The sequence below is a fragment of the Lactuca saligna genome, chromosome 2 (assembly GCF_052625555.1).
Source record: "Lactuca saligna cultivar CGN05327 chromosome 2, ASM5262555v1, whole genome shotgun sequence".
Lineage (NCBI taxonomy): Eukaryota > Viridiplantae > Streptophyta > Magnoliopsida > Asterales > Asteraceae > Lactuca > Lactuca saligna.
Genome location: NC_136418.1, coordinates 133,149,094 through 133,169,727, shown reverse-complemented (window position 1 = coordinate 133,169,727; position 20,634 = coordinate 133,149,094). Strand labels below are relative to the sequence as shown.

General features: G+C 33.1%; 1 long non-coding RNA gene across 6 annotated transcripts; it reads left to right on the top strand.

The window, feature by feature from the left end:
• Window positions 1-6,444: 6,444 nt before the first annotated feature.
• Window positions 6,445-20,631, top strand: LOC145031670 (uncharacterized). 6 transcript variants are annotated; one of them, XR_013676999.1, is made up of 7 exons: window positions 6,445-6,809; window positions 14,229-14,551; window positions 14,629-14,818; window positions 14,921-15,014; window positions 15,094-15,159; window positions 19,658-20,108; window positions 20,217-20,631. It is a non-coding gene; the product is annotated as an uncharacterized LOC145031670 (long non-coding RNA). The 6 variants fall into 6 exon arrangements; XR_013676995.1 differs by having other exon boundaries at window positions 15,540-20,108; XR_013676996.1 differs by having other exon boundaries at window positions 14,383-14,551; window positions 15,094-20,108.
• The last annotated feature ends 3 nt before the right edge of the window (window positions 20,632-20,634 follow it).

Sequence of the window (20,634 nt, the reverse complement as noted above, 5' to 3'; positions counted from 1 at the left end):
ATCATAATATGTGAAGAGGTGCACGATCATGCCTTCGCCTTCCCGCGATCATCCAATGTATCTGAGACAAAATCAAAACTTGTAAGCCCGAAGCTTAGTGAGTTCCCCAAAAATACTGATACATAACCAATAGCACACATAATAACAATATGTAATGGGTTCACAACTTCACAGACTGGATTACCCTCGAGCCCGCAGTATGAGTCTGGCTTGCCTTTCAGGCCCAAAACTCACATATGGCTTGCTCCCAAGCCCACATCATAAGTTTGGCTTGCTCTCGAGCCCACAACTTATGACTGGCTTGCCCCTTCAGTCCTAAGACTGGAATTTAAATCATTAGCCCCCAGTGTGAGTCTGGCATGCTCTCATGGCCCTCAGCTCGCATTTGGAATGCTTAGGAGTCCTTAATATGAGTCTGGCATGCTCTCCCTGGCCCTCAGCTCATATCTGGCATACTCCAGGGTTTGTTGATTACCGTACGGAGCAGTGCAACCTTAACCCTACCCATACAACATGTCGACATGTAACAACTAAATACGCATGCAGATAATCAGACAGTATCACAGGTAGTCATACAGGCCTACCAGACTAGCATAGAAAACTAGCATGCATAACTAACTCATACTCAACATATCAAAACTACTAGGATATCAGATCCAATGGGCCGACCTTGGTGCCTTCGACCCCTAAGTATAGTGAGGACAACTCACCTCATAATGTCGAGTTGAACTGGAAAGATTAAACACCCGAAACATGGCTCCAAACTCAAACACCTAAAACCACCAATGAACCAATTCTATCAAGTCCCAAATTACCAAAATACCCTCATAAGTCAAAATTGGTCAACCCTTGGTCAAAGTTAAAGTCAACGGTCAAGGTCAACAGTCCATGTTGACCCAACTCGTCGAGTTCCTTCAGAACTCAGAAATCGAAAACTCGAGTCAACTCGCCGAGTTACCAAACAACTCGTTGAGTCCATGCAGTGTCCAAAAGATTAGGAAAACTCTAACCAACTCGTCGAGTTAGCTATGCAACTCGTCGAGTTCCTTCAACCCTTTTATCATTTAGATGCTTTTAAGCGAAACCAAGGCTCCAAACTGTAGATCTAGCCTCCTAGGGTGTAGTTACCACGTAAAGTTGCCAACTTTACGTGCATGAAAGAATTCACGAGGTTAAAATTCTAAAACCAAGCTTAATAGTAGTGTTAGGGCATGGAGAAGGGTTAAAACTTGATAAAGTCGATGACTTTATGACTATGGGGGCCTAAAGGAATCCATATCTGAATTTACAACTTCAAATCATGCTCAAAACCACAAATACTTCAAGATTAAGCTAGAAATGGCCCTAAACTCTTGAATTAAAAGATCTAAGAATACAATGATCAAGGTAATGACTTTTTACCTTCAAATGAAAGCCAAAACAAAGTAGATACTCGATCTACAACCTCCCTCTAGTTCCAAGCTTCTCAACCTTCAAGTATATTCAACAAATGCACCCAGCACACACTTTTAGCCTCACACACACTCAAAATAGGGTTTGTTTGCTTAGGGTTTGCTTTTGGACGTGAAAAGGTGGTAAGGAGGCTGGAAGGCGGACTTAATGTCCTTTAAATAAGGTGCAAACCCTAAAACTTAGGGTTTTCATGCACAGCCTCTACTCGTCGAGTTAGGGTCCCCCAACTCGTTGAGTAGGTCCCATAAACCACACGACCTAATCAGTCTTTACATGACGAGTTAGGGCATCCAACTCGTCGAGTAGGTCTAAAAATATGAATATAAAGCTTTAAATTTTATACTTGGGAGTTGGGATGTTACATTGATGTATTGTTGATGTGCATTTTTGTAGCACACTGAAACTTCTTTGATTTGTTGCATCCCATGTTGTTTGAAAATAAGGATATCTCGTCTCCAGGTCACCAACAAGTCACATAAACAAAACTTTGCTCATACAAAATCTTCTTCGGAATTGCGCGTGACCATAGGTTGAATCATCTGAAAAATAATCTCGGATCAGCAGTCGTTCAGCCTCTAAACGATCTCTGTGGATTATGTTTATCCTTTGGATGTTGCTTGAACTAGCATTATTCTGAAGAAGAAGTTGTGCAGTACGAGACAATACAAGTAACAAATTATTGTTGATTAGTTCATCCTCAGATGATGAACTATCATCGTTAACTTCCATTACTATTTTCCAAATGTTTGGATTCATTTTGACAAAAGAGAAAAGATAGAGAAAAAATGAAACACACACACACACACACACACATATATATATATATATATATAATGAAACAAGCATAACTATATATAGATAATGAAACAAGGATACATATAGATAATCTTAATATAAAGAAAAATAAAATAAAAATAAAAATAAAAGTAAAAGTAAAAATAAAACACATAATAATAAATAGAAAAAATCTTCAATCAAATGATGTTGACATTTTGAACTTCATGGGTTCTCCAAGTCCCAACCATACTTAGTTGTAAATTGTCGTTTCCTTTCAAGCACCATGCGCAAAATACCTCCAGTCAAATGATCACGCGGCTAGAGAAAATACTCCACATCTTGGTTCTTTATCTCCCGATCCAACAATTGAGCTTTTCGTTCTTCATTAGCTTCGAGAATGCACAATTTTTGTTCCTGGTACCGTTGTCTCTGTTCCACCTCTGTTTCAGTTGTAGTCTTGATGTGGGACAATTTGTTTGACGAGATCAAACATTTCATTTTCTGTTGATGATGTCGATGCCGCTTTCTTTCTTTTTCTTTTTCTTTGGGAGAGGTCAGTATTCAATACTAAACGACTATTGTTGGGGGGGGGGGGGGGGGGGAATCTAGGAGGATATTGTGGATTAGATGATGATGTGTAGGCGTTGGATGAAGATGTTTTGGTTCGTTTTAAAGAAGGAGGCGAGGGAGTCTTCACCCGCTTTTGTAACAAATGCCCATTTCGCTTTATCTTTCAACCACTCCCAAGCTTATTGATGAGGAAAACCTTTATGGTTAATAGTCCTCCGATACTCGCTTAGTGAAGATTGTAAAACATCAGCCTCAGATCTCCCGCTAGCCACACATCTCATCTTATGATTATAGATGCAGTTGGAAGCATTACATTTCTTTTGGAGGTCTTTCCATATTGAGTTTACTTGGTGTTGTGACCGATTTCGGACCTCCCATTTGAACACTAAAATTCTCTAGAACCCTCTCCCAAAATGCATCAAACCTTTGTTGATTCCCGTGTTGTTTATCTTTAGAAACATTGATATATGCTCTAGCCAAAGCTAACTCTTCGCATTCCACCCGGTTCTTTCGCTTCTGGAGCTGTGTATAGTTGCGTTTTTTCTCAGCAACGAGTAGCAACTCCTCGCTCGTTTCTTTTGGGAGCCAGTTCGTCACTACAACTGTTAGATTCCTCATTCTGAACATCACAAAACTAGAAATTATCGGGTTGAGAAGATTAGAATTGGGTTTCTGAAACCCTTTGAGAAAACTGATTCCATGGGTTATTTTGATTTTCTTCCAGAAGCCTAAATGTGTTGTAAGATTGTTGCACCGGGAAATATTGTTGTTGGTAGTTTTGGTATTGCTGGTAGTTTAGATTTTGAAAATTTTGAGAAAAAATTGAAATATCTTGACTTAAACCTCCTTGTGTGGCTTTGCATCTTTGGCTATAACAGGTTTATTTAGATTTGCCTCGAGAATCCATTGAATGTAACCGGAGAAAATGAACTAGTTTGTATAAAATTTCCAAACAAAACACACTACAAATGAGTGAATTGTGTTTTTATAAACTTAATATTGCATGGAATCTTATACATGAGGTGAAAAAAAACCTCACGGGTTGGTCAAAAGAGACAGAGTAATTTATGACAATTAAATGAATCTTTATGAATATTAAATGAGAAATTTGACAATTCAATAAATATATTAAAATAAACGATAAATTTTGTTCACTTATTTTAGAAAATATAAAATAAAATAAAACATAACCCTTTTTCATTTAAAAATAAATGAATGAATTGTGTATTTGTCTTAATGTAATATGGAAATACACTACACAACCATAAATTAAATAAATTTATAAAACAAAAAAACAAGAAATAAAGGAAAAAAAAATGGTATTATTAATGTAGTCAAAGTCAAAGTACATACATGGGAATCTAGTTTAAATGGCTGAAAAAGTACATACATGCATAAAGTATAAAACTGATCAAGAATATTAAAACAGTTCTACCACACGGGTTCACCAACCAAATTAAAGACAATGAAACCGCGAACCCACTGAACCATGGCTGGTGTTAACGTTTCCCGGTGGTACCCTTGGTACCGCCCTTACCTTTTCCGACGACACCATCCGGCTTAATAATAGCAATGTGCTTCTTTTTTTTTTACCTATAATATCAATACATATTGTACGTTATTGGTTAAATATTGCTATTATTGGTATACAAATGGAATTATACCGCTCTTATAAGTAAAGATTTATAAGTACATTCCTACTATATGCAAATAAATTGTAAATACGTTGTTATTATGAGTTATACATTGTTATTATCGATCAAAATATATAAACACATTGCTATTATAGGGTATAAATGTAAGTATATTGTTATTATAAGTAAAAAAACAATGTACACTGCTTATATTGGTAAAAAAAGAGTAAAGTACATTGCAATAATATGTAAAGAAAATGTAACTACATTGCTAATATAAGTTACACATCCCGGTCAAAATATGTAAACACATTGTTGTTATGGGATTGTTGTTATAGGGTATAAATATACATATATTCCTATTATAGATATTAATAAAGTATATTGCTTACATATGTATGTTACTATTTATGCAAAATTTTAGGCAAAAGCAAACAAATGTTCTAAGAAGTAAGAAGGGAAAATGATGGTGCATTTTTGGATTGTAAAAAAGAGTAAAATTTTTATATTTTTTTCAATCATATATTAATGAAAAGGAATATGTTAAAAAATTTAGAAAAGTATTTATAAAAAAAATTGAAAAACAAAAAATCTTTAAAAACATGCATAAAAACGAATATATAGAAATTGTTAGAAAAATTTAAACTATAGAAAAAGTAATTTAAAAAAAAAACAGAGATGTACAAAAGTTCTAAAAAAAGTATCTTTATAAGAAAACTAAGTTTTAAAAACCTATAAAAGCAAAGCTGTAAAAATAGTTGAGCACAATTTGCAAAAACAAAAAATTTTAGACAAAATTCGAAAAAGACATTTGGACTAAATTTGTATCAAAATAACTATAACCTAGGCAAAAATTGTAAAAAGAACAGCTGGGTTGGTCACACTTGGATTTGGATACATGACGGGGATGACGGGCAAAAAGATTTGAGTTTTATGAGATATAATAAACACATGGTTCAAAAGGGCCACGGGCTAGCCATAAAATTAGCAAGAAAAGAAAAAGAATATATTAAAGTTACTACTCACATTGATATTTATATAAATATACAAAATTTATTTAGAAAAATTAATCGCGTCTAGTTCAAAGTTTGAGAGGAAAATATATATATATATATATATATATATATATATATATATATATATATATATATATATATATATATATATATATATATATATATTAAATATTGAAGGGTATCTTAGAAATTCTCTAAAAGGTAAGGGAAAAAAAAACTCGCAAAAGTTTAGAGATACGGTACGGGACCATAACGCCGTGGAGGTGCCTATGTGGCACCTCCATAACGCCGTCGTAACACCACAAATACCGCCCATACTTCTCGTTTTGGTGTTCCTCGTTGCTGGCATAACATCCCATAACACCAGTTTCTTTCTTTCTTCCTCTTTCTTTTATCTGTTTTTCTTCTTAATTTTCGTCACCTCAACGAGGTTAAGATTGGGAATACCACCCCCCTCTAGAAGTTATGAAGAGTTGTAGGTGATGTGACACCCTTGTGGATGGGAATGAGTGTAACCCATACCTAATGCTCTTAAAAATCCAAATTACATTGTTTTTATACAGAACATCCATTCCAACCTGAGATACTCTAGAAAACACAAAAACTTTCAAGAATGTCCGGAAAGACTTTAAAGATTATGGAACATTTCATAATAACTTAGAAGACATACAAACGTTACTAGATATACAACCTAATAAGTGACTATAGAAGCACATAAAACACTAACGAGTACCGGAGTATCATTAATTGAGATACGTATCACACAATTCCGTTGAAAATGTCGCTAAAAATAATATAACTTTAATTTAAATTTTTATTTTTTTTAACGATAAAATAACATTAATATTGAATATTTACTCTTGAAAAGTAGCTAAAAATAATACTACAAAATTAAATTAAATTTCTATTTTTTTTAACAATAAAATAACACGGATATTGAATAAATTTCTACAAATTCATTTTCAATTTCAATTTTCTAACATTGAAAACCTTGGGTTTGGACCTTTCACCCACCTTTTTCGTCGTTTACCTTTATATACTCCATATCCCAGTATCCCATCCAATTCCGCTTTCGTCGTTTACCTTCATCCAAGTGTTCCTGCCATTACAACCCACCCAAATCCGGCTACGAGAAACATCAATTGCTCTGTGATCTTCGTTTCATGCGTTTCTTCTTATCTTCTTATGTTCTTCCGGCCACTGAAATCTGGCGACCAGATCTCCAGAAGCACCATCATCTGTGTTTGTTCTCATATTATCATCTTTCTCCGGCCGCTTAAATCCGGCTAGTAGAATCTTTCTCCATTTTCCATGCCGTTGGAGATGCTTTTATTCTTTTCAACAGATCTGTGTGTTCATGGTATGTTTCAATCTTTCTACTTGTTTATTATCTCACTCATTCTAGCTGTTTAGCGTTTTTCCATGCTTACATGATTATGTCTCTGTTTAGATCAATACTGCAGATTGGGTTAATTTTCATAACTGTGTTTGTTTGTTTAGGGTTGATTTTATGTGTGTTTAAGTTTAACTTTACAAGCTTATAATTTTTCTTAGTTTAACTTTTTCATAGTTTTAGTTTAAGTTTAAAGTGAATTAAACAATAAAACACAGAACTGAAAGTGATCTGATTTGGATTGTTAAACAGTTGTTTTAGGATAAGTCTACCTGTTAACCCGGGAAATTTGGATAACAAAGGTGGAGAGGATGCCGTGATGTTTAAAACTGAAGTTTATATTCATCCAACCTACTATTTTCATGCCATTAAAAAGTCAAATCTAAACGAAATTTTCTTCTTGTTTTGGTCTAAGCTATATCATGTAACCCAAAACCCTAAACTTTATACCATACAAAATAACAACCATTACACTAAATAAACAAAATTATGGGTTTTGAGAAATCAATAAGAACAAAATTGCAAGAACAACCAAAATGCTTAGCTAACTGAACACAAATCGAACTGAACAACATATTAAACGCTTTTCGAGTAAATGAAATAAATGAATCGGTTGATTGGAGGTGGATGGAGATAGAAAACTATTTACAAAATTAAGTCGGTTGCAAACACTACTAGAAAAACAATGGTCTAATATGGTTGAATGTATACATATAATACAAATGATGAATCGTCTTCATAGAGCGGAGTATTAGATTAAACAACCTAATAGAGTACGGTTATTTAACCGTACACTATACCCATTCCAACCATAAATCAAAACTTCAATCTAATACAGTCATAAATCAATACAATACATGCATGTAACCGTACTATATATGATTGAATCGAAACTACAATCCAATACAATCCTAAATCAATACAGTATATGCATATAACCATAATATATATGATTGATCAGCAACCAACCAAACATATTATATGATTTCATTCCCTCCCTACTAAATACGCTTTTATTCAAACCAGAAGAAAATTAAAGTGGTACAACAGTGATCTTGTTTTCATTTTCAGAAACAAAAAAAAAAAATTACAATGAACCACTTAGTTCATTAAACATAAAAACATTAATATTCTTTCAGACTTATCCACTGTCTATACAATCTAAAAGACTATCATTTGTATACCTAGTTCATTAAACATAAAAACATTCTTAAATTTGTTAAAATATCACACCTTTAGCCTCTCTTTCCCTTTTGTGGCTGATTAATTGTATACCTACAAAAACAAGAAAACTTAGGATTCATACTCTCAAAATCCCAAATAATTTTTAATAGGAAAAATATAAAGAAAACTCAAATTATAGGACCTTCATGCCATTAACAACTTCATAAGAATAGAAAAGGTATGGGACATATAATATCTAAATTCCATGAATATGAACCTAATTATAAGACAACTTAATAATAAGAATAGAGCTTAATTTGTACATAATGTTGTAAAATACAAGTACAACCCAATTATATGATTGTAGATAAAAAAGAGGGAGAAATTAGGTTAAAAATGAATGATATCATGATTATAGAGACTATTTGTGGAATTTATTTATTAAATTACTAAAATACCCTTATTTAATTATTTAATTTTCATTGGCTCGAAATCATTTCTACATCTACATAATAATTAGTTGGAACACTTGAGCCTACCTTTCTTTTCTCTCTCTCTCTCTCTCTCTCTCTATATATATATATATATATATATATATATATATATATATATATATATATATATATTAGTTAATAAGATTAATTACCTTGGGGATATTCCAAGTCATTAGACACAAACATGATCTATCAGTTTCTATTTTTTTAAACCTTGTGACAACCTTAAAACAAAACTAAACAACAATGTTTCGTTAAAATTTATAAAAAAGATATATCATTTGGAATACCAAAATAAAAAATCTCTTATTCACATGTTCAATTATTGTATAGTCTTTCAATGTCTTTGTCCTTCGGGTGGAATTCAAAATGTAGCTTTTATGTTGATAAGGACAAATCACTATCAATATCCAATGTTTCATAGTAAATATTAAACATATTAAACACAAAAAACTTTTGATTAAAAATATCGCATAACTGTAAAAGATATAAGAATATCATACCTTTCCCAATATGCTGCAAGAAAAAATTGTTTTTCCTGATGAAAATTCATCACATCAACAAGATCATTGATGACATGATTTGTTTCACCCATATCATCGTATTCACATCTCTTAGATGAGATATCTTGTGGGTTTATAAAAGCACATTTATTATCCATTCTTGATATATGTATCTACTATAATAAATGAAGGTTTTTTTGCCACATGTCATATTCTCATTCATTTGGACACATGACATTTTCTAGAATTTTTAAATTTTCTATTTTCCACTTGTTATTTTATTGTATTTTTCATTTTATTAAATTAAAATTCCACATTTAATGTGTAAGGTAATATATATGTAAAGTATTTATTAGAAAAAGTTATATATGTAATATATTCAATACATTAAAGTCTAATTAATTTTAATTATTCAAATTTTTGTTATAATTCAAACTTTTTAAATTGTTAAAATTTTATATTTAATTTTTTTAATTAAACCCATGTAATACATGGGTCTCACACCTAGTCAGTAAATGTAGCATTCTTAAAAAACACAATAGAAATTATAATGGTAAAATAATATGAAACATTAATACTGTAAATGTTAAAGTAGTTACATTTGATACCATAGAATACAATTAATATCAAGTTGGTTGTTGTTCAACATCTCCATAATGGCTATTAGGCTAATCATGGTTTCAACACTTGTAACTTTGAAGATCTTGGGTTTAGACACAATAATAAATGACTCCGAAATGTTGTGGCTCTTAAACCATCCATGCAATGGTTGGATAATCGATCTACCCTAGGGTTTCTTTGGCATCATGGTTTTCTGCACCGTTTGGTGTAACTTTTTGTTTTGTACCTACATTAAGAAACAAAATGATTATCATGAAAACTATATTTCTATGTGGTCCATTAATTATGAAAATAACAACAATAAAAACGACTTAGATAGAGAGAGTGAGGTTGGTGTCATATACCCTATTTTATGGTTCATCTCCCATCATCTCTTTAGATGCTTCAAGTTTCCTTCTCTTCTTTCTAGGAATATTTTTCTACCACTAAAAAATAATAAAAAATGCAGTATATTTTGAGGGCTAAATGCTAAAAATAGCAACATTTTATTTATTGTAGCATCCAACTTTCATATCTTTTCATTGTAACATTATACATTTAACTTTTTATCTTGTTAAGGCATGTTAATATATAATATCTTTCAAAGATCCTTCATTTTTTTGGACGACTTTTGTATAATTAGTAGATTTTTCAAAGCATATGCTACAAGAACAAACAAAAGTAAGATGCTATTAAAAAACAACATATGAAAGTACGTTGCTATTTCATGTTTTCTTTCTTATTAAAGAAAACGAAAGAAAAAAATTATGCACCTCATACACTTGCTTTTTCTTTGCTTTCTTTTTACGCTCTTTAGATTATTCAACATTCACATTTTCTTTCCCTTTTTCCTAAACTCCAAATTAAAAGAATATATTTTAATATATGCATGTTTTTTTATGGGAAGTTAAATATAATTGAAAATAATACATTTCCAGAATTCTAAGTTTGAGTAGCTACCTGGTCATGAAGAATAGGAGCAGTTGGGGTCGACATTGGTAGCGGTTCAATGAGAGGTCTTTTATCTTTCCAGATAATTGGAATTGAGTTTAGTAAATAGTCGCAGATGCATGTGATTAGATATTAATGTACCTTAATAGGAGTAATTGAATCTTAGGGCCATTGAATAAAACTATGAAGTGCCTTACCCAGATTATATACACCTTCAGTTGGGGAGACTAGAAGAAGGAAAGATTGATGATCTCTATAGATAATATCCTTCGATACCATCAAGTGACCTCCGACTTCTAGAGGAATCAAATGAATTACCCCATCTCCGGAATGGAAGCCAGTTCCTTTGGCTGATGATGGGCGTACTGTGCCATATGGTAGCTTCAACTTGCAGTCGGTGGCTTCCTAGAAACAAATATACATTTTATTTAATGTAGAGTTATATTATCAAACATGCAAATAAATATATATATATTTTAGAAAAAATACATATAGGTATCTTATGTAACTTATCCAACACTGGTTGTCTTCAATCTAGAAAAATTTGTCTTCTGCCATATTAGTTATCTTATGTTGCTTTAACACATCAACCACTATGGACACTAATTGTCCCGCCATAGCAATCATCAACTTATCTTTGATCTTGTCATAAAAGTTGTTATTTAACATCCCTGTCTCTAGCTTCTCTTGTAAGCTCTAAAATTCCTTGAGATAACTGAACATCATTTTGGATCTTTAAATACAAACAATAAAACTGTAAGAGCAGTTTATTTAATAAAGAATTTTCAAAGGGACGTGATAACAACATTAAAATGAAAGATCACTATCTTACATTCTCACCTGCTTAAGGCTCGATCTCTGCGTTATTACCAATTGCCCTGATGAATTACGTTTTCTCCTGGCATAAATAAAATTTCTTTACCCGCTTGCTTGATACATTGTGGCCTTATTGTTACACCAGACGCAACCTCTTCATCCCATTTGTTTTCGTTATCATGATACCCGCTTGGGCTGATGGTTCTTGTTTTGATTTGCGGTCTCCCTCCCTTTACTTCTTAATTCCTTTACAAATGAATTATGCAATTAAAAATAGTAAAAATTAATAATATCATCAATAGGAATAAACTCAAAAAAACCTCAAATTCTTCCATGGATTTTAGAACAAGGAAAATTTTCCACATTGCTTTGTCAAGGTATGAGTATTTTTTACTGGATTGATACCTTTGACCTGGCGGTTGGCTGCATGCAAAACCTTAAATTTTGAGGTTAGTGCCTCTATTTAAGGGATGCGATGGCTAGGGCTTCCACACTCTCAGCCTCTATCACCTCCTTTTCATCCCAAGCAAACCCTAGCCTTCGTTTTTGTGTTCTTGAAGTTAAGTGGTGATTTTTAGAAGGTGTTCCCCATGTATAGATCCAACAAACAAGCTACCTCACCACCTCTTTGCTCATATTCTAGACCATTGTAAGTCCTTAAGTTCCAATATTTATGTGTTATTCTTCTATATCTAGGGTTCTATACTTTTTCTCCTAGTTTGACAAAGCAATGTGGAAAAAATTTCTTGTTTTAAAATCCACGGAAGAATTTGAGGTTTGTTCGAGTTTATTCCTATTTATGATATTATTATGTTTTACTATTTCTAATTGGATAATTCATTTATAAATGAATTAAGAAGGAAAGGGAGGGAGACCGCAAATCAAATCAAGAACCATCCCTGGTTAGGTCCAAGAGGGTATGGTGATAACAAAAGCAAATGAGATTAATAGTTTGTGTCTGGTGTAACAATAAAAGGCCACAATATCTCAAGCAAACGGGCAAGAAATTTTATCAATTTCAGGAGAAAAAATAGTTCATTGGGGCAGTTATAACGCCAGAGATCAAGCCTCTAGTATATGAGATTGGAAGATAGTGATCTTTCATTTTAAAGTTGTTATCATGTCCTTTTGAAAGTTCTTTATTATTAAAACTTCTCTTACAATTGTATTGTTTGCATTTATTGATCCAAAACGATATTCAATTATCTCAAGGAGTTTTGGAGCTTGACCTCGATCTGATCTATTGACGGAGGTACTAGGACGGGAACATCCCGATCGCATGAGGGCAGTTGGTCACGTTATCGGCCTAAAACAATCAATGATTATAAGACAAAAAAGAAAGCTCATGAGTAGGGGTGCAAACGAGCCGAGCCGAGCCCGAGCCTGGTCAGGCTCGGCTCAGGCTCGTTTAAGTTATACAAGGCTCGAGCTAGAGCTCGGCTCGATTCGAGCTTTCTTTTACTGAGCTCAGCTCAGGCTCGTAAAGAATTATACAAGCTCGGCTCGGGCTCGGGCTCGACTTGTTTGTCGTTTGATGTGCCTAAATAAGCTTAAGCTCGACTCAAGCTCGTTAAGAAGCTCGTTTACTAATACCCGAATTCCATAATTTCCCAAATATGTTTTTATTTTAATATATGAAAATAATAATAAATTATATTATATAAAGGCTCGTTTAGGCTCGCGAGCTTAATCGAGCTTAGTGACATAGGCTCGAGCTCGAGCTCGTTTAATAAACGAGCTTAATATTAAGCTCGAGCTCAGCTCGGGATCGTTTAAAACCGGTTTCGAGTCGAGCTTTTAACAAGCTGATTCCGAGTAGCTCGCGAGTAACTTGGCTTGTTTGCACCCTTACTCATGAGTTACCCAATTTTGAACAGTTGTAAGAGAAGCTAGAGACGAGGATGTCTAATAACAACTTTGATGACAAAATCGAAGATAAGTTGAATATTCATATGGCGGAACAATTAGTGCCCATGGTGATTGTTGTGTTGAAGCAACATAAGATAACTAATATAGTGGAAGATACAAATTTTTCTAGGGGAAGACAATAGTGTTGGATCGAAGACATCCATGTTATTGTTGGATGAGTTTCATAAGATAATTGTATGTATTTTTTAATATATATATATATATATATATATATATATATATATATATATATTTGTTTTCATGTTTGATAATATAACTCTACATTAAATAAAATGTATATTTGTTTGTATGAAGTCATCGACTATGATTTGATGCTACTATATAGTATAGTACGCCCATCATTACCAAAGAAACCATATTCTCTTCTTGAGATGGGGTAATTCATACGTTTCCTCTAAAATCAGTTCACGTGAGGGTATCGGTCGATATTATCTTTGGAGATCATTATTCTATCCTTCTTCTAGTCTCCCCAATTAAAGGGGTATATAATTTGGGACAGGCACTTCATAGTTTTATTTAGTGGCCTCGAGAATCTATTATTTTCATTAATATACATTAATATCTAATCACATGCATCTGCGACTATTTAATAAACTCGATTCTAGTTATGCAGAAAGATAAAAAAAAAAAACTCTCATTGAACCACTACCAATGTCGACCTAAGCTAATCCTATTCTTTATGACCAAGTAGTCACTTAAACTTACATTTGTGGAAAGGTATTATTTTCATTTATATTTAAAGAGATGATATGGGGTGAAGCGAAAAATAAGGTATATGACAAACCTTTCTCTCTCTCTCTCTATATATATATATATATATATATATATATATATATATATACACACATATCTTATTGGTATTATTTTCATTATTAATGGAACACATATCAATATAGTTTTGATGATAATCATTTGGTTTCTTAACGAAGATACAAAAAAAGTCATACCAAACGGTGTAGAAAACCATGTTGCCAAAGAAACCTGAGGGTAGATCGATGATCCAACCATTGCATTGATGGTTTAAGAGCCACAACATTCCGGAGTTGTTTACCGTTGTGTCTGAATCCGTGATCTTCAACATAGATCGATGATCCAACCATTGCATGGATGGTTTAAGAGCCACAACATTCCAGAGTTGTTTACCGTTGTGGCTGAATCCGTGATCTTCAACATTGCGAGTGTTGAAGCCGTGATTAACTCAGATGTTGAATGTTGAATAACTTGATATTAGTTGTATTCTATGGTATCAAAGGTACGGACCTTAAGATTTACAATGTTCATGTTTCATATTATTTTACCATTATAATATATATTGTGTTTTTTTTTCAGAATGGTACATTCACTGATGCTTATATTGAGAATGGATAATAAATGTGCTTTTATAAACCCACAACATATCACGTCCAAGAGATTTGAATACGATATAGGGGTGAAACAAATAATATCGTCGGTGATCTTGTTGATGTGATGAATTTCCATCGGGAAAAACAAATTTTTTTCTTGCACCATATTGGGAAAGGTATGATATTCTAATATCTTTATTGTTATTTGATATTTTTAATCAAAAGTTGTTTATATTTAATTTGTTTAATCTTTATTAAGAAACATTGGATGTTGATAGTGATTTGTGCTCATCAATATAAAAGCTACATTTTGGATTCCGCCCGAGGGACAAAGACATTGAAAGACTACACAATAGTTGAATATGTGAATAAGTAAGAGATTTCTTATTTAAGTATTCCAAATGATATATATTTTTATAAATTTTAACGAGACATAGTTTATTTTTTTTAGGGTTGTTACATGGTTTAAAAAAACAAAAACCAACATATCACGTTTGTGTCCAAAAATCTCCCCAAGGTAATTTAGATATTGTATGTCCCACACAAGTAGATCTTTTATATACTTATACAGTTGTTAATGGCTGGAATATCCTATAATTTGAGTTTTCTTTATATTGTTCCTATTAAAAATTATTTGGGATTTTGAGAGTATGAATCATAAGTTTTCTTGTTTTTGTATCCATACAATGAATAAGCCACAAAAAGGAAAGAGAGATCATAGGTGTGACATTCAACAAATTTAAGAATGCTTTAATGTTTAATGAACTAGGTATGCAAATGATAGCCTTTTAGATTGTATAGATTATGGATAAGTCTGAAAGAATATTAATGTTTTTATGTTTAATGAACTAAGTGGTTCATTTTAACTATTTTTTCTATGTCTGGAAATGAAAATAGGATCAATGATGTGCCACTTTAATTTTCTTCTGGTTGGAATGGAATCATATTTATTAGGGAGGGAATAGAATCATATAGTAGGTTTGGTTGGCTGCTGATCAATCATATATAGTAAAGTTATATGCATGTACTGTATTGATTTAGGATTTTATTACATTGCAGTTTTAATTCAATCATATATAAGACAATTACATGCATGTATTATATTGATTTATAACTGTCTTAGATTGTAGTTTTGAAGTTTTTATTTATGGCTGGAATGGGATATACAGTACGGTTAAATAATTGTACTCTATTAGGTTGTTTAATCTAATACTCCCCTCTACTTGTTATATGTATCATTCAACCATATTAGATCATTGTTTTTCTAGTATTGATGTTATGTAAGTTTAATTCATATGCTAATTTCATGGAATACATCACAACTGTTTTCATGCAATTTCTCTTTCATTTTCTTATTTATTGCCTTTATTTTCTTATTTTGCAAAAAAAAAATGAATTATGTTCAATAAAGATATCAAACTCAAAGAGAATCACATATAAAAATTATGCATCATGGTTTGAAATTGCCGTTCAACCATTGCCATAAAGCATTTAAAGGTGGCATAGACATCATATTTCTATTTTAGTGGAAAAATCCACATAAAGTGAGAGCATTGGTCAACACACAACATAAAATAGTTTTGACCATCAAAAGAAGAATCGGTGCACGACCCCATACATAAAAAAAAAAAAAAACTAAATTTGAAATATGCAAACTTTTGTAAATAGATGGCAATAAGTGCAATTTAGATGATTTTCTAATAAAAGTTGAATCATAAAAGGTGCGAAAACATTTAATTTAGATGATAACATAGACTTCAAAATTTGTGGATGTGGATGTCCAAGTCTTTGATGTCATGTGATGGAGGATGCACGGGCAGTTGAAAAGATGACTTTAGAAGGAATCAGATGAGTCTGAAGAACACGAAAGGAGTAGAGACCGCCATTACTGGACCCATGAGGAGGATAATGTGTAGACTTGTCCTTCACAACACAACAATTAGAGTGAAATTCAAAATAAACATGATTATCAAGACAAATTTTTTGGACAAATAGTAGGTTTTGTTTGATTTTAGGAACATGGAGTATGTCATAAAGTGAAAAAGTTTTTATTGATGAAAAAAAACGTGAGGAACCAACATGTAGAATGGGTGAACCCTTACCATTACCATCGCGAAGTTTGTCCTCACCATAGTGAGCCTCAAAGTTATCAAAGCTAGATAGGTCCGGTGCAACATGGTGACTACAACAAGTATCCGGAAGCCAAGAACTGGCATGTGAGCGATAAGTTGTGAAGTTGGCTAACGGTGTCTGTCTTGGTCTTATAGTATGGTATCAAGTTAGGGCACTGAGACATGATATGACCAATCCCACACCTGTTGCAAGTACCAAAAACAATGGTTTGAGTAGAAGCCCAACTAAATTGATTGCGGTGACCTCTTTGTTTTATGTTGGTGTAGTTTTCATGACCACGGTGACACCCACGACTAAGATTATTCCCAGATCTATTGGTGTAAAAGGCTTGCGCAATTTGTTAGGTAGTGGGCTGGACTTGAAAGCCAAGTGGAGACAAAAGTTGTTGGACGGTCTGAAGTGGATCCGGTTGAGGTGTTGACAAGGTGGTGCTAGAGACTGTGGAGTTACAGTTGTTTGCAATAGCCATGAATGCTTGAGCCGTTGGGAGGTCATTAGCAAGTTTCTTGATCATGTAATCATGGTATGATAACAGGCATGGAGTTCAGCAATGGAAGTGGGAAATTGGTTGCCTAGTAGGGTAGATTTGAGGCTATTATACTCTTCACGAAGAAAAAATATGTCACACCCTCGACCGAGGCGGCAAAACACGTCGGTTTATACGACTAAGTTCATGGATCACAAGTAAACTGGATATATAGCACAATTACAACAATAAACAAATAAACATCCGTGTTCCATCTTGATATTTGATATTTGAATACAAGGTTTTTATAGATAGTAATAGTACATGACTTGCCTTAACAAATAGACATATAGTACCACAACAAGTAAACTAGGTCACCTGTAAGTAATCCTATCTGTCTTGAATGTTTGTTTAGTGATTTCCTGAGAATACATGTAGTTTTAAGGGTCAACACAAGATTGGTGAGTGTTACAGATTTTCTGCCAACAACAATAATAGTTTTAAAAGTCTAAAAAGTATTTTCATTGTATGTATAACAATAGTTAATCAATGTTTGAAATGAGCCTTTAAAAGCCAAAATGTATTTTAGTATAAGGAAACCCGTACTTAAAAATATGTTTGTAAAGAATCTTTGAAAGCCAAAATGTATCTTTTGTATAAAAAACATACTTAAAACTATGTTTGTAGTGAATCTTTAAATGTCCTTGAAAACCAAAATGTACTGTTACATAAGTAATTACATGAAATAGTTTTGAAAGCAACCAAGCCCATGGTTTGTAGTGTGTGTGTGTTTGTGTGTGTGTGTGAGAGAGAGAGAGATTCCAGTTAATGTTTATAGTGAGTCATATAACCGAGCTATGTGACTGAATGTACCTCCCTACAACGCTTCATTGGATGTTGTAGTAACAATTATAGACACTTATCACCCGTTTCGATTGATCGTCGAGGTTGTAGCTAGCAACCGCAGGTGGGGATGTCAACCCCGTACAGATCTATACATATGTATCTCGCTCCGAAGATTAACAGTTATAGTAGTGTGGGTAATGCTAAGTGTTTAGACTCAGCTAATGAATATAGTCTCACTAAAAAGTCCTTAACCAAAGTATGTGAATAACTCTCAACCCTAACTTAATTGTGATTAAGTCACTAGGCATAATGAATTTCATTGTATAGAGTTTATAAAAATCGAGTATGTCGGGTATGTATATAACTATATAAAAATGTAATGTACTCGTTTTTATAAAGATGTATGTTTCAAAGTAATGAACATATGTACATGTATAAACTTCGTGTATTTAAACATATTAATATACATGAACAATAATAGCTTGAATCCTTGAAATACTACAAAGTTTTCTAACATGCTTGTTATAATATACAATGTCACATAATAAACGTATATTTTTGTATCACATGGCATTTGTTGTGCGGGCTAGTTATTTTATAATAAAGTAATCATAATACATATACGAAAAGTTTATACTACTCTGTTTGTAACGACATATTACATTGTTAAATCACATTTTTTATAAACCATGATTATTGTATTTTCGCATAAAAAGATAATTTGTTTGTATAAACGAAGTGTATAAGCACATGTATTCAATGACGAATCTAGAATAGAATATCATGTGGTTCCTAATTAAGTGAAGACGGGAACACCAAAGAGTCAACGTTATATGTGACAGATCAGGTCGGGTCGAACCAATAAAAAAACGATCGGTTTGTAAAAACTCAAGTTCAACCGGACCGATAGAACAACTAAAAACTAGTAAAATCGGTCTACTTAACCCTAAAACCTAATTTTTACGTAAAAAACAACTATTTTTCACGACCGAATCTCTTTTCTTTTTTAAGAGTTCAATTGTAACAACCATTTTGTACAACCAACAATATGAGAGGAGTTGTATTGTTTTTTGAATTTCCTAATAATCATTCATAATTTATTTTTATAACATCAACCATCTTCAACTCTTTCTTTATGTCCGATATGTGATAGGGTTTTGAAAGCATTAACAATTTGCTTGAAATTAAAATATAAGTCCTTTTTATTTGTTTTTTTTTTTTTTATTTTGTCAAATAGTAATAGGTAGGTCCTAAGTTTTTTGCCAAAGTAGTTCCTAATTTGTTTCTATACAAATATTATATAAAATTAAAAAAATAAAGTCAAGTGACTGAAATGGTATAAATTGAATTAATGTTTGAGAAAATGGACTAATACTGTTAAGAAATCTCCATGGAAGGGGCTGTTTTGTTTAAAATACACCAAAGTTTTGGGGAAATGGGTCATTTTGAATAAAGGGTTCAGCAAAGGGGTCTAATGTGTTCATTTTATAAAGTCAAGATGATTTAGGGCTTTTTGTAAAAAGAAATCTCATGGAGGGACCGTTTTTGTTTAATGGCCCAAACTTAAAAGAAATTAGGTCTTTTTGTGCCCCATTCGTCATTTGTCTGATTGATCGGGCAAAGAAGGAACGAACGAAACAGATGGACGAAGACGTGAGAAGGAAAGCACGGAGCGGCGGCGCTGCATTCGGGCTTTGCTTGTCGCAGGTGACGAAAAAGACCGAGGAAAGCAGAAGCTTGCTGGCGGCGATCACCGAGGAACCCTTCCCAGTTCGCGCACTTGTAGCTGACCGAAGTCAAGCAAGGAGGGAGCACCTTCGGTGCTTGGTTGGACCGAAGAAGTTTTAAGAACTGAGCAGCGATTCTGTTCGTCTCCTATTCCAATCTTGAGGTGCGAGGGGAGGAGGTCCGAAGGGGAGTCCGGTCGGTCAGCAACACGTCGCAGGTGGTGTGTTGGGCAGCGGAACTCCTCGGGAAGAAGAAGTGAAGGTTGCGATGGGTATTGCTCCGATCGGTAACAGGTGAGTGCCTTGTCGTTTGTCTCTCTCTCTCTCTCTCTCTCTCTCTCTCTCTCTTTTTTTTTTTTTTTTTTTTTTTGGACAAAAACCAATGAAGGAGAATGAAAACAGGTAGAAAAACGATCCAATGAGGTGTTTGGCTTTGATTTTTTTTTTTTGACTGGAAAAGGAGAACAAAATGGGAGTGGTTGTTGCTCTTGTGTTTGCACTTGACACGAAAACACCCACTTCAGTGGTGTGTTCTTGGCTGGAAAATGAAGAAGATGAAAGAAAAATGAAGAAGAAAGAAGACGGGATGTTGTTTTTCTGGTGTGTCATTGACAGCTTTATTTGAGGAAGGAATTACGTTTCCTCTGTGTGTAACCTTAGGGGCAAGTTAAAAGTGGAACTAACATTTCATTTGGCTGTCAATTTATTAAGAAGTGTATTTGTGTTAAATTGGCAAGCATGTATTGATTTATTGGTTTAATTATTTATGTATTTTATTTGGATTTAGAAACAATGTAAAACCCAAATTATTTGTGCATTT